Consider the following 15,390-nt stretch of genomic DNA (forward strand, 5'->3'; position numbering starts at 1 on the left):
CTCCAGTATAAATGTATACATGTAAATATATATACACACACACATACACCAGAGATGGGTTTCCCAGTCCAGACTTCCAAGTGCCAAAACTGTGGCTTCTCTTTCTTCTTCATTTTCAATGGCCTCTGGTGGTGAAGGATCTCACACTATTTTGAAAAGATGTTTTGTGTCCTGTTAACAAGGGTAAAATAAACAGCAGTTCACATCGGAGGCTATCAAAGTTGTAGGACACAGGTGGACATCCTTCACCTGGATGAGCTAAGAGGCCGAGTGCAGGTGCTGTGATGACCTGACAGTAGCACCTGTGGCTCTTCTACACAAAGAGGCATGCTCACTTGAATGGTGGGGATGGGCTGCAGTCACTGGCCTCCCTTCCACATAGCTCTCCAGGGTTGGTCAGCAACCATCTCACATGGGCTCCCTCCCAACTCTGCCCTTTTGTGGAAGTCAGTCAATTGAATATTAAATGTCTCTTTCTCTTTGAATCCCTGATCTAACAATCTCAGTTGTCCACAAGTCAACATGGGTACATGTAACTACACGGAAATGTGGGACAAGAAAGAAAAACACAGCACTAATATTTCAGGACCTTTTCTCACTGCAAATATGAAAAACCACAACATTCTGTTACCAAAATGGAAATATTTAAAACCAAAATAGTACTATTTATACATCATATCTTGCATTGTTTTATAAATAGCAAAAGGAGGTGCTAGTGGACCTCACATACATTTTTTTTTTTTTTTTTTTGTGGTACGCGGGCCTCTCACTGTTGTGGCCTCTCCCGCTGCGGAGCACAGGCTCCGGACGCGCAGGCTCAGCGGCCATGGCTCACGGGCCCAGCCGCTCCACGGCATGTGGGATCTTCCCGGACCGGGGCACAAACCCGTGTCCCCTGCATCGGCAGGCGGACTCTCAACCACTGCGCCACCAGGGAAGCCCCACATACATATTTTTTAACAACAATTATAGCCTTTCTGGTCAACTTTTCTATTCTAAAGACTTCTGTTTCTGATGAGCTATTTTAAGATTCTAGCTTCCTCAAAAGGAGGAAGCAGGATCCTGCCAATATCATCTTTTTATTTTAGAAAATATTATCTTTATTATATGCTTTTCAGATTTCAATTACTAGGGAGAATAGTTTGATTACTTTTTGGTTGAGGGAAGCCAATGAATTACTGTAATGAATTGATACATAATGAGACCAATTTTAGTAAATCCCTCAAAACATACAATCTTTGCTCTATGCCAACACGGCCTTAGTGATATTGGGAGGGAAGAAGGGAAATGAGAAAGGGGAAAAAGAGGAAATGCATATTTGGATACTTTTTGTTTTCAGTCATCTAAAAGAATATTTCTGAGTGTTTAGTCACAGAGTTATAGAATATTAGAGACGTAAGGGGGCCTGCAAATGATGTGGTTCAACTTTCACATTTTACAGGGAAAAAAAGAAACTAAGGGCCTGAAAAGTTAAGCGACATACCCAAGCTCTTGTCATAGGTGAGTGGCAGAGCCAGAATACAAATACATAGAACATAGAATATAACCAATACATAGAGTATATAGAACATGACCAATTTTTTTTTTTTTTTTTGCGGTACGCAGGCCTCTCACTGTTGTGGCCTCTCCCGTTGCGGAGCACAGGGTCCGGATGCGCAGGCTCAGCGGCCATGGCTCACGGGCCCAGCTGCTCCGCGGCATATGGGATCCTCCCGGACCAGGGCACGAACTCGCATCCCCTGCATCGGCAGGCGGACTCTCAACCACTGCGCCACCAGGGAGGCCCCATGACCAATTTTTTAAAAATAGATACACAAGGGCTTCCCTGGTGGCGCAGTGGTTGAGAGTCCGCCTGCCGATGCAGGGGACATGGGTTCGTGCCCCAGTCTGGGAAGATCCCACATGCCGCGGAGCGGCTTGGGCCCGTGAGCCATGGCCGCTGAGCCTGCGCATCCGGAGCCTGTGCTCCGCAACGGGAGTGGCCACAACAGTGAGAGGCCCGCGTACCGCAAAAAAAAAAAAAAAAAAAAAATAGATACACAAGAAAAAATATCAAGTTATAAATAATTAGAGCATGATTGCATGTTAGCAACTTTGAGACTAGCACACATTTTTTAAAAATACACGAACTCTTCTTTAGCAATCAGAAAATGAGCGTTGTTTCTTTTTACTTCCTGAACTCCTTTGCATTCCATTTCCCCCAGTTTTTCACCCTAATATAAGTTTTTTACTGTAATGTAGAAGTGTTTGTGCTCAAGAAGTCTTTCACTGATCACCTTATGATGTGTCTCAAGCAGAAGTACTGATAGAGATTTTAATTTTTTTAGTTCCCTCTAAGTTAAAAAGAGTACTTCTGTAGTTATAATTATTATTGTTATACAAGTGGCTAAAACAATATAAATATATTAAATATTTTTTATAATTGCCAAACACATAAGTAGAAATTTTCAGGGATGTACCTCTTACTGAAATTAATGGGGATTTACTTTTCCATTAGTTCAGGTACTCATGGAAGAATATTAATTATGTCCAAAATGGGACTGCGTACCACTTCTATTGCTGTTTTTCACAATAATAATATAAGAATAGAAAAGTTAATTATGGCAATGTCACCCAATTCTTTGAAATTCTGTCAAATTAGATGTCAAAAATAATAGAGTGATTTATTATCCAGAATTACTTAAAAGATTTATCAGCTAATAATTCAATTAGGTCCTCTTTTTAGTTTTGTTGAAAGCTATGAATTAGAAGCCATCTGACTTATAAAGGGTTTAATTAGACAGACATTAGAGTCTCAGTCTCTGAAACTGTACCAAAAAGGCTTCGTCATAGATTATCAAGTGACTATTAATTATACCTTTTATTCTTTCACCCAGCAGCACTTCATTTAAATTTTTACTCAGTAAAAATTGGAGACATTTATTTCAGTATCTGTGGTAGTACAGTATTTTTTACAAACTTATCACATGTTTTAAATATAATTATGTCAAAACTTAAAGCTTTCTTTCATTGAATGCATGGCAAGTGCTCCTATCCTGTGGTCAACCAGACCACAAATGACAAAACCATATGACCTAATTGACAAAGCCAGTCCTCATTTGCAAACTAATCACTAAAATCTGACTTATTTTCTGTCAAAAAAAGTCTTATTTTATTTTTCAGTTCACATGTGTTAATATTTCTTTTAAGGAATAGTATCAAAAACACTGAGAAGTGGGCTTCCCTGGTTGCGCAGTGGTTAAGAGTCCGCCTGCCAGTGCAGGGGACACGGGTTCGTGCCCCGGTCCGGGAGGATCCCACATGCTGCGGAACGGCTGAGCCTGCGCGTCCGGAGCCTGTGCTCTGCAACGGGAGAGGCCACAGCAGTGAGTGGCCTGCGTACCGCAAAAAAAAAACAAAAAACAAAACAAAAAAAACACTGAGAAGTAAGTTATAGAGTCCATGTTGTACAATATATTTCTAAAAGCAATCAAGATTAAAATGATATAACTCTCATATAATTAATTTTATATTAATTAATTGAAACAAAGTAATACATTTTTCATTACTTAATTTGCAGTAATACAATGTAGTATCCAGCAAAGAGTAGAAGTTATGTATGAATCAAGACCTATGAGAGCAGGTATGATATTCTTTAGGAAATGTTCAATACATGATTCAAAATCTGAAATGCTTTATAAAAGTATACACTGTTCATATTAATCAGGGTAATTAAAGCTAGCTGCTGTAAAAAAATAAAATAACTCCACACTGTTTGTTTTTCTTAATTTTTTAAAAATAAATTTATTTATTTTATTTTTGGCTGCTGCTCGCAGGCTTTCTCTAGTTGCGGTGAGTGGGGGCTACCCTTCACCGCGTTGCGCTGGCTTCTCATTGCGGTGGCTTCTCTTGTTGCAGAACATGGGCTCTAGGCACACGGGCTTCAGTAATTGTGGCATGCGGGCTCAGTAGTTGTGGTCGCGTGCTCTAGAGCACAGGCTCAGTAGTTGTGGAGCACGGGCTTAGTTGCTCTGTGGCATGTGGGATCTTCCTGGACCAGGGCTTGAACCCGTGTCCCCGGCACGGGCAGGCGGATTCTTAACCACTGCACCACCAGGGAAGCCTCACACTGTTTTATCTGTCATTCATTTCATAGCCCCAGTGAGAGTAGGGTGACTCTGGGTCAGCTGTCTTCAAAACAGTGGCTTGGTTCCTTTCATTTGGTAATCTGCAATATTGAACCCCATGGGCCCAGCAGAAGGGAAAGAGAGAGCTTGAATAATGGTGCTGGGGGAGTTTATAACTAGGCCTGGAAAGTGGTGTCCATTACTTCTGCTCATGTTCCTGTGACAGGAACCCAGACATGTGGCCTCAATCTAACTGCAGGGGAGAAAGGGAAATATGGTTTTCCTGCACACTCAGGAAGAAGAAGCCCAGCTGATGAGCACATAGCCCATCCTTGTCACATAGCTAATAACTAATTGGTCCAGCAGCTAGCAACTTCACATGTTGTTATTAGGAGATAGTAAAAAGTAAATAATTCAGAGGATGAAATAAAATGGGAATGTACTATAATCAGAATAAATATCTCATGATCTAGATTTGATAAAATAGGGTTTAGCTCCCTTACTAGATGATATACAACTAATCTGAGAAAAATCTTGTAAAAATCTTACCTGTGGGTGTTAATCAATGTATCTTTAAAAAGTTGGTATTCCTAAAAAAATCCAGTTACACTGAAAAATAATCAGCATCGCTACCACCATTGTTCATAGGCTATTTGAAGGTGCTTTTCTTTCTAGCTAATGACAAGTGCCAGGATGAGTATTTTTTAAATATCTGAAAAGAATTGCTTTCCTTTAAAAATTTTTTTAAGCTGTGTTTGCTTTGCTCTCATAGAATTTTCAAGGGCATTGCATTCTTTGATTGCAGTCCAAAAAGGGCAGAAGTACAGTCACCCTCACTACCCATTCTGATTTAATTCAGAATATCCCAACATCAGCCAAAATACCCTGGTTCTAAAGCAACATTTTGCTCTTACCAGAAATATGTATGAGGAAGACAGGCATTGGGCAGTTTTTTTTATGTGCTTTGATTAATTATTCAAGGAGGCTTCCCCAGTCATTTGAATTGTCCCTTTCTTAGGTAACCAGGAGATTTTTACTTCTTGGGACAATGCACCATAAGAAGATTCCAGAGAAGTGAGTGTATACCTTTCTTTTCTAAAGTAGGAGAATGGACCATAGTAAAGGGAGAGGTGGGAACATAGAATGTATGCTCAAGACAGAGGAAAGAGTATGTTTAAGTTGGGGGAAAAATAAATAGGGCTTTATGGTCTAGTAGACGGGTCAATTCCAGGCTCTGTCACTTAGAAGTCTGTGACACTGGGCAAGGTCAGCGGACCTTTCTGAGTCTGATGCTTCTTTCTTTTTTTTTTTTTTTTTTCTTTTCTTATTGGAGTATAGTTGCTTTACAATGTTGTGTTAGTTACTGCTGTACAGCGAGGTGAATCAGCTATATGTATACATAAACCCCCTCCCTCTTGGACCTCCCTTCCACTTCTCCCCTCATCCCACCCGTCTAGGTCATCAATTGCCAGCTTCTCTTGGGTACAGAAGGTACCAATAAATGGTAGTTATTATTACAATCTTACAGGAGAGACCAATGTAGAAGAATAACATGAGCATGGCCTAGATCATAACAAATATGATCTTTTCCTCTCCTGAGGGAGAGAATCCTCATTGGATTTTATACATTTCTCATATTTATTTACTAGATTTTAAACACTTCTGGGTTTACAGGAACTGTGCTTTACTCATTTTTGTAGACTCCTCAGTCCTAAGGACTGCTCTTGCACCTAATGGAAAAAGACGAAAGACTTGGGACTGAATCAACAATCTTCAATTCATATTAGATGTTCGATGAAGATCTGAACAAATATGGTGAGAGGATGATAAGAATGAGGGAGAAAAGCTGGCCCTCCAAAAACAACTCATAAAATAACACATGGTGTAGGGCCCAAACCACAAACACTTAAAAGGCATTCAAAATTCTAATGACTTATTTCTAAGTTGAAGGAGATATTTCAGTAGAATGTCTAAAATATGTTTTTAATTCTGAACTTGATTAACAATAATTCTGAGTCACAGTTGGGATGTACAATTTGTGGAGATGTTAAAAAAAAAACAAAACCATTCAAATGAGTGGATATTTAGGGGATATTTGTAGGAGTGTTTGGGACAGATCCGAAATGGGTTGTTTTATTTCATTTGTTCTGATAACTCATTGTGGGGCAATAAGTAACTAGGCAGATTAAGTACCAAACAGATCATTTGGGACAAAAAGAAACATCTGTATTCAATGACTATAAATTTAGCCAATCCAGCCTCTTCTTGCCACATCTTCACACTATCCAGCATGGGGCTCAACTACTGGCTGTGTCAGTCAGCCAAGAGTATCAGGTTCCTTTGCTAAAAATATTCCAACTCAAATCATCTTGGCAGACAATACCAAAAAAATTTCTTTGTCCAATAAAGTGACCACATTTTAGGAGACTGACTAGAAACAGAAAAGCAAGTTACTAACTGAGCTTTTCTGAAATGTTACCATCAAGTGTCTAGACGTGATCTGGGGTTTGTTTGTTTGGTTGTTTGTTTTTCTGTTCATTCTAAGCAGCACTCATGGGGCCTTTCACTGGAGGTGTCATATCTTTCATTGACAATGAGCTGTTTTATTCTGTTGTTTTTTGAATATTTCCTCTTTTTCGTTCCCTCCATTCTTTCCTTCTGGGACTCCTCTTTGTTTTTCTTCAAATGTTTGGTGATTCTCGGTTGTCCTTCTGTTTGCATTTTCAGTTGTCTCTTAGCCTTGCCTGTATGTCTGAGTGCTTATCTGTTCAATGTTTCTGCTTCCTGTGGTTATAGGGGAGAGGCAGGACATACTACCAGACTGAGTGGATCAATAGCTCGTCTTCGGGGCATGGGAACTCCCACTTTCTTTTGGGGTACACATACCTCTTGGTTACTATCCTGCTTATAATGCCCAAGGGGTCCCATTGGAATTGCCTTTGCTGTTTGCTGCGTAGCACAGGTGGAAGGAGGAGAAGAACTGTCTGATTGTTCCTACTGCTGTAATGCTACCAAAATCACACTGAATGTTGGTTTGGGACTGCCTCCCGTCCCTGTATTCGCTTTCCCCAAGCTTGGAGCAGTACTGAAGCCTGACTCACAACTTACAGGTGCCCTCTTCTTTAGTGTTGGGCAGTGGGTCCCTCCTTCAGTGTTATCCCAGTTCTACTTTCTGTCTTTCAGCAGTTTCTGCAGAATTTTTGATCCATTTAGAGCAATTCATCTTGTCAGTCAACATGACCTTCAGATATCTGTATATCTACAGATATATATAGATATATATCCTTTAGGTTAGTTTTAGGGTTTAGATCAGGGGAGGAAGGCTGGTTGAACATGTGTTTGTTTATATTGCCATATTGATCCAAAATCTCTGTAGAGGTTTTCCGACATTTTTAAGAGACATACTACTTTTCAAACAAAATCTCATGTAGAGGATCAACATATTAAACAGGTAAAAGCAAAACCGATCTAGTTGAAGTAGAGGAAGCAGCCCTGCATGTGAACTCATTGGTCTCCCTTTGGCTCTTCACTGCAGTTCCTGAGACCCTCAGGAACTTAGGGTTGGAATGGAATCCAACCCTAAAATTCTGTGGAATCTAAGATTCTAAGATTCTATGGAATCTTAGAGCTCTGCAGAACAGGTGAAAAACCATTGACAAGATTTATAGTCCAGGAATGCCTGGCCCATAATAGGTTCTTAATAAATATTAGCTATCATTATGGATAAAGAAGATGTGCTGTGTGGATGGAGTGGAATACTACTCAGCCATAAAAAAGAATGAAATTTTGCCATTTGCAACCACGTGGATGAGCCTAGAGGGTATTAGGTTAGTGAAATAAGTCAGACAGAGAAAGACACATACTGTATGATATCACTTGTATGTGGAATCTGAAAAATGGAACAAACTAGTGAATATAACAAAAAAGAAACAGACTCACATATATAAGGAACAAACTAGTGGTTACCAGTGAGGAGAGGGAAGGGGAGAGGGACAAGACAGGGGTAGAGGAGTAAGAGATACAAACTACTGTGTGTAAAATAAAGAAGCTACAAGGATATACTGTACAGCACAGGGAAGATAGCCAATATTTTATAATAACTATAAGTGGAGTATAATCTTTAAAAATTGTGAATCACTGTACTGTATACCTGGAACATATAATACTGTAAATCAACTTACACCACGGAAATAAAGAGTCCCCAATTAATAGACCAAAAAGAAAAAAAAAGTAACTATCACTATGATTACTGTTAAAAACATTGCCCCTCTACCTTCCCTAGCCCAAGGCCTTCCGTAGGTCCTCATACCAACTTCTGCCATTCATTCTGGCAGTCCCATCTTGGAGAGAAGGAAAAAAATTTTTTTAGAGAATCAACAGCAGTTGAGCACCTACTAAATACACCCAGGCACTCTCCCAGGCCCTCCCATGTTAACCTGGCTTAATCCTTACAGTGATGCTATGAGGCAAGTGTTTGATCTCCAGGATATGATGAAGAAATAGGAGCTCAGACAGACATAGCAGGAATGTACACAAATTCAAAGGAGTAAGAAATGTCCAGTTATTTTATTTTCTTAAATTTAATTAAAACTAACTCCTAGCATGACTCCACTAGAATGGCAGGAAATGACATCTCAGCCATTCAGGGACCTGACTCAGGATTCTGGTTCTTGCCCAGTGTGCTAACGCATGGAGAGGGCCTGTCCTGTCCTCTCTCGTCCAACTGCGTGTATATCTGCTGGGTTCCCATATTCTGTACTAGAAAAGTTTCCTCTGGAGTGAGCCACTCCGTGGCTTCTGTGTGAGTTGCGATGTCGAGGATCTTTGAGGGGTTGGGGCAGGTCAAGGTACACCCCACCTCACAGCCATCCTCTCTGAGCACTAGCTTCCTCCTCCAGCCACTGCACCGAGGCTACTCAGATCTCAGGAATCCTCCCACCCACAGACCCCCATTTTTAGTGACATGTATATTTGTCTTTTCCTTCTTGCTGCCCTCGAAGAGTCTCCCTTTCTCCTTCTAAGAATCCGTAGGGGACTTCCCTGGTGGCGCAGTGGTTAATAAGACTCTGCATTCCCAATGCCGGGGCCCAGGTTCAATCCCTGGTCAGGGAACTCGATCCCACATGCATGCCACAACTAAGAGTTGGCATGCCACAATTAAGGAGTCCTCGAGCCACAACTAAGGAGCCCACATGCCACAACTAAGACCCAATGCAACCAAATAAATAAATAAATATTTTTTAAAAAAAGAAAGAATGTGTAGAAGACTCTAGCAGAGTTTGAACTTTAACAAAACAAAAAGTGCTCCATGGAAATACCTGCTTTCCTTGTGCAAAAAAAAACCCCAAGGCAAGAAATACCATGAGTCTTTTGCTGAGAAAGGGAGTGGTGAGCACAGGATATAGAGAATATGAAAAATTGACTCTCAGTAAGTTTTCCTGCCTCAAAAATTAAGTCACTGATTGACCCAAAGCCCCACAGTAGTGAGAGGCAGACCAACACCACCTGACTAGGACACGCATGGGTAGACCAAGCTCCAGTTGCTGCAGGGCAGGTGCTCCTGGGCAGGAGAGAGTAGCAGCCGCAGATTCTAGCTCAGAGTGGCCCTGTAACCACATTGATGGAGATCACGAGTGGATGAAATCCAGGGACTAGAGTCTTAGCAGAGTCTGCAGTCCAAGCCGAGAGCTGACTCACCTACAGGGACATGCCACCATCTTACACTAGACAGTGTGTCCCAAGGACAGAATCTAAATTATTCTAATCTTAGAATTTCTGCATCTTTAGGCTTATGTAAAGCTTTGCTTGCCAGAAACAGAATGACAACACTATTAAAAAGCATTTAAATGGAACAAACCCAGGCACTTTCTCAGATTTTAGTACATGCGTCATGTAAGGGAGAGTTAAAAGTAAATGACTTTTTTACGCATAAATGTGCTTACAGATTTTCGAATTATATCCCTTTGAACAATAATTTCATATTTTTAGATGAAAGACTTTTTTTTCTCTTTTTTTTTTTTTTTTTTTTTGCGGTATGTGGGCCTCTCACTGTTGTGGCCTCTCCCGTTGCGGATCACAGGCTCCGGACGCGCAGGCTCAGCGGCCATGGCTCACGGGCCCAGCCGCTCTGCAGCACGAACCCGCGTCCCCTGCATCGGCAGGCAGACTCTCAACCACTGCGCCACCAGGGAAGCCCCTACATGAAAGACTTTTAATCCTTTTTCAAACAACCAAGAATTCCATTTTGTTCTAAATTAATTTACTTGCAATGCTAATAGGAATAGTTTGTCATTACTCAGATATAAAATGTTAAATGGCCAAGGAGTTAAATCACAGAGAAAACTGAACAACTTAATTTTGGATCTATCTTTATTTTTATGTATACAGTGGTATTTTTATATTGACCTCAACTGTCAAAAACACATTAAAAATAAAAAAGCAGGGATGTGGGAGGCGGTGTAATTCCTCTGACAGCCAAAATAGTGTTTATAATGTTTATGTTTTCATAAGTGAGACCCTTGGACCCACAATTTTTGTGTTTACCCCAGTTCACTTTTCCTTTACTAAACATTCTAGATGTGTTGTAAATTATGGAAAAAACAAACAAACAAACAAAAACAAGAAAATTGAAAGTTCAAAGAAAAACTCTCCTGAAGATGCACTAGCCGAAGGCTACCACCGTTAACATTTTCATCGGTTTCTTTTGGGGTGTTTTCCTATACATGTGTTTCAGATTCCCACTATTGTTACTGTAACTTCTTTCTTTAATAGTCATGGTCAGCATTGCATTCTCTTTTTTCATTTTTACTTATTATTGTAAAACAATTATTTCCCCTATTTAAAAAGTAGACTCATAAGCCTTTTTTTTTTTTTTTTTGCGGTATGCGGGCCTCTCACTGTATGGCCTCTCCCGTTGCGGAGCACAGGCTCCAGACGTGCAGGCTCAGCGGCCATGGCTCACGGGCCCAGCCGCTCCGCGGCATGTGGGATCTTCCCAGACCTGGGCGTGAACCCGTGTCCCCTGCATCAGCAGGCGGACTCCCAACCAGTGCACCGCCAGGGAAGCCCCATAAGCCTTTTTAATGGCTAATAGTCTATCATATGGCTGCATTACAATTCACTTAACTAGAGGGATTGTCTTCCAGAAAATCCATTCCTCTGGATTCCATACCTTGCTTCTCAAATGTGGCTAAGTGCCAGGGGTTTCTGGATGCCACAGGATAAATACCTTCTTAAAGTAAGCAATTTCCAACAAAACTGGAAGAGGAGATTCATTCTAGATAAACCCAGTCCAGACATAATGGCATAGAACAAGAAATGTGTATGATTTTTAAGATAAAGCAGGAAAAGGATTTTTAAAATCAAATGAAATGTGGTAGAAGAGAAAATATTAACATTTGTGAAATGTCATTGCATCCTGCAGTGTGATGGTGTTTTGTGATGCATACAATATTTGCAATGTGATGGTCTTTTGTGATTCATACAATATTTGTCTTTTTGCAACTGGCTTATTTCACTTAGCATAATGTCCTCAAGGTTCATCCATGTTGTAGCTTGTGATAGGATTTCCTTCCTTTTTATGGGTGGAAAATAATATTCCTATAAACCAAATTTTGTTTATCTATTCATCCATTGATGTACATTTGTGTTACTTTTACCCCTTGGTTATTGTGAATAGTGCTGTCATGAACACAGGTGTGAAAATATCTCTTTGAGATCCTGCATTCAACTTCTTTGGATATATATACCCAAAGATATATCCCAGTGCGATCGCTGGATCATATGATGGCTCTATTTTTAATATTTTGAGGACCCTCCATGTTATTTTCCATAGTGGTATAACCCATTTAAAAAGGAAGAAGACACACAAAGAAACATCCTATTTGTAGAAGGTCATGTTGGACCAACATTCTTGATTCACAAGGGGCAGGAATTCACTTCCCCAGGTCAATTGTCCCCATTCCTTTCCCTGACAAAGCCCTGATTTTTGTTCAGGTATCCACTCTTTCTTCAGAAGGCCCATTACTCAAATAAATTTAACCTCATCCCCAGCTTTGGGAGTATATCTTGCTTACTCTAAACCGCTCATGGGAATCCCACAACCTTGCCATTGAATGGTTTAGGAACTCAGACTTCAATCATTCACGGCACAGCTCTTTCTTGGGGAGTGTTACTGGCAGAGGAGTGGGTATGTGACCTAAGTTGGCCCAGTCAGACTGAAGGGAAAAGTTTCTGTGGTACAATGGGTAAAAGGTCTTTTTCGCCTACAGAACATGAACAAAGAAATGTGTGTCCCTATTTATTCCTGTAAGCCATTTATTAACAGTGAGGACCCTGGTCTGGAGACAAAACTGATACACAAAGGAATACTGAACCAAGAGAATATCAAAGAAATGGAGTGCAGCCCTTATGACATTGGGCCTGGAGCCCTTTTGAGCTCTGGACTGCCTGTTAATAAATTTCTTCACAGTGTAAGCTAGTCTGAACTGGGTTTTCTGTTACTTTCAGCCCAAAGCATCCTACCTGATATAACTCTTCTCTGCTATTCAGGAACCTTTGGGGAAAAGTTTGAGAATCACCTATCCATCTTACAACTCTGAGGTCTAACTGCCCCTGCTGCATTTCCTCTTTACACGTTGGCTGGTCAGTGTAGTCTTCCCACCACCAACCTGGGGATGTCGCACCCCAGGACATTTTAAACTCTAAGAGAAAGTTCCATTTTGTAGCTGAAGGAGAGATGAGGAAAGGGGATATCCCTCCTTCAGGAGATGGCCTATGACTAGATCTAATCTAGAAGAGAGGTTGTACCCTGCTGATGACTTTGAAGGGAATGGAATGCAGGGCTACTGCTAACCCATACTATGAATTAGAAAAAAAGTGCCCTTCCCAAGACACTTTACTTCCATATGATGGTAAACTGTCGCAATATATTGATTGTGTTAGCACAAAATATTTTTCTCTCATTTGCCAGAAAATTGTCATAATGAATATACAAATGTATGCTATCTAGGGTGTAAATAGTTCTCTCTTAGATCTGGCACCATTGAGCATGGTACCATCTGGACAAAGAGCAGGGCATCCTCTTAGAGACAGAACACAGAATGCCGAGCAGATGAGAAAGCTGGTGGAGATGTACTTGCAGTCCATTGACTTGTAGTTCAGACATAATTTTGAGAAGTAGACACCTTTACCAGGTGAACTGGGATAGATAAGGGTTTTGTTTTTTTTAATTTGTCATTTTAAAATAATTTCAGACTTACAAAAAGATGCAAGAAAAAGTCACCAAGAAACAAAAATCAGTTATCATATATCCTTCACCTAGTTTCCAAATGTACACAATTACGTAATGATAGTACAATTATGAAAAACAAAATATTTACTTGGATGCCATACTATTAACTGATATATAGATCTTATTCAAATTTCCCTAGTTGTCACACTAATGATTTTTTATGCTCGTTGATCCAGTCCAGGATCACATATTGCATCTAGTTGTCATGTTTTCTGTCTTCTTCAGGCTAAGACAGTTCCTCATCTTTTCTTTGTCTTTCATGACATTGATACTTTCGGGGAATATTGGCCAGTTACTTTGTAGAATGTCCTTCAAGCTGGGTGTGTCTGAGGTCCTCATGATTAAATTTAGCTTATGCATTTGTGGAAAGAATACTACAGAAGTGATGCTGTGTCCTTCTCAGGGTGTCATTTGAGGAGTCATGTGATGTTGGTGTATCTCATTACTAGTGACATTAACTTTGATTACTTGGTTATGGTGTTGTGAGCCTGATTTTGCCACTGTAGAGTTACTGTTATTCTCTTTTTTTTTAATTTTATTTTTGGCTGTGTCAGGTCTTCATTGCTGTGCGCGGGTTTTCTCTAGTTGCGGCGAGCGGGGGCTACTCTTCATTGCAGTGCACAGGCTTCTCATTGCAGTGGCTTCTCCTGTGGAGCAAGGGCTCTAGGCATGCGGGCGTCAGTAGTTGTGGCACGTGGGTTCAGTAGTTGTGGCTCACGGGCTCTAGAGCGCAGGCTTAGTAGTTGTGGCACATGGGCTTAGTTGCTCCGGGGCATGTGGGATCTTCCCAGACCAAGGCTCGAAGCCGTGTCCCCTGCATTGGCAGGTGGATTCTCAATGACTGTGCCACCAGGGAAGCCCCTGTTATTCTCTGTATAATTAATAAGTATCTCGTGTGGAGATACTTTTTAAATATGCATATCCTGTTTCTCATCAAACTTTGTCCCACTAATTTGATGAGTCTTAACCTACAGCAATTATTACTGTGGTATTGGCCAAATGCGAGGCCAAGATTTGGGCTTTAGAATAAAATTGGAAAGAGTCTCCAGAAGTAGGTGAGGAATATCTCGCAATCTGACAGGTGATAAAGAGCAGTTTGGAATCAGACAGATTCACATTCAAATATTGGCTCCACTGTGTATTAGTTGTGTGGTTTTAAGCAGTCTACCTTATAGAGTTTTTATGGTGGTTATAATGAATAGAAATAACTTTGCACAGTCTCTGGCACACCATAAATGCTCAGTAAATTTTTAGCTATTATCATAATGATTTTGGTTATTGTAAGAATCTTCAATAAAAAGAAAACCCAAAGGTACTTTCTTGGCATAGTTCCGTACGTAAAAAGTACCCTTTCTTTTTTCTTTCTTTCTTTCTTTTTTTTTTTAATTTTTAGCCTTTTATTTAATCTCACTGGGAAGAAAATACTTCTGATATACCAGTTAAATGAGCAAGAAAGCACACTGAATATACACACACACGCATGCACGCGCGTGCCATATGCCCAGCACTTTGGATGTAATGACAAAGGAGAGAGACTAGCTGAGATTAAAAGTATTATAAACATAATATCCAGGATTATTGAGCACTTTAGCAGATACTGCTGAGTTTTTTTAAGCCAGGAGCCAATCTCCCATTCATAGTAGAACTCTGCTGTATGAGTAAGTGGAAATGTTATGGGCTACAAAAAATTTATTTCCCGAGTTCCCTTGCAGTCAGAGGTGGCGAATATGGCCAGTAAACAAAAGTCTGCTAGAGGTGACTTCAAGGAAAGCTGCTGAATTTTGATAAAAGAGACACAGCTGACATGTGCCTTTTAACCTTCATTCTCCCCGCCTTCTTCCTGCCTGGAATTCAGAAGCTGTTGCTTGTAGATGCAACAGCCAGCTTGCAACCTAGGAGCAGAAAGCCACATACTAAAGATGGCAGGGCAGGAAGATTAAAGGAGCCTGGTTCCCTCTGCACCCAGTCTTCTCTTTTTATAAATGAGGAAAC

The 15,390-nt window shown here is 40.5% G+C and overlaps 1 protein-coding gene across 4 annotated transcripts in view; it reads left to right on the top strand.

The window, feature by feature from the left end:
- Positions 1-15,390, top strand: part of PANK1 (pantothenate kinase 1) — a 115,574-nt gene that overhangs the window by 8,255 nt on the left and 91,929 nt on the right. For 3 of the 4 annotated variants that reach the window (XM_060102276.1, XM_060102295.1, XM_060102305.1), the window contains exon 3: positions 5,125-5,180. The exons of the other annotated variant lie outside the window; for it this stretch is intronic. The gene's annotated coding sequence lies outside the window, so the exon portion shown is untranslated. The remainder of the gene's footprint in view (positions 1-5,124; positions 5,181-15,390) is intronic. 4 annotated transcript variants of the gene reach the window in all.

This window comes from Mesoplodon densirostris, chromosome 1, assembly GCF_025265405.1.
Source record: "Mesoplodon densirostris isolate mMesDen1 chromosome 1, mMesDen1 primary haplotype, whole genome shotgun sequence".
In the NCBI taxonomy this organism is placed as follows: Eukaryota; Metazoa; Chordata; class Mammalia; order Artiodactyla; family Ziphiidae; genus Mesoplodon; species Mesoplodon densirostris.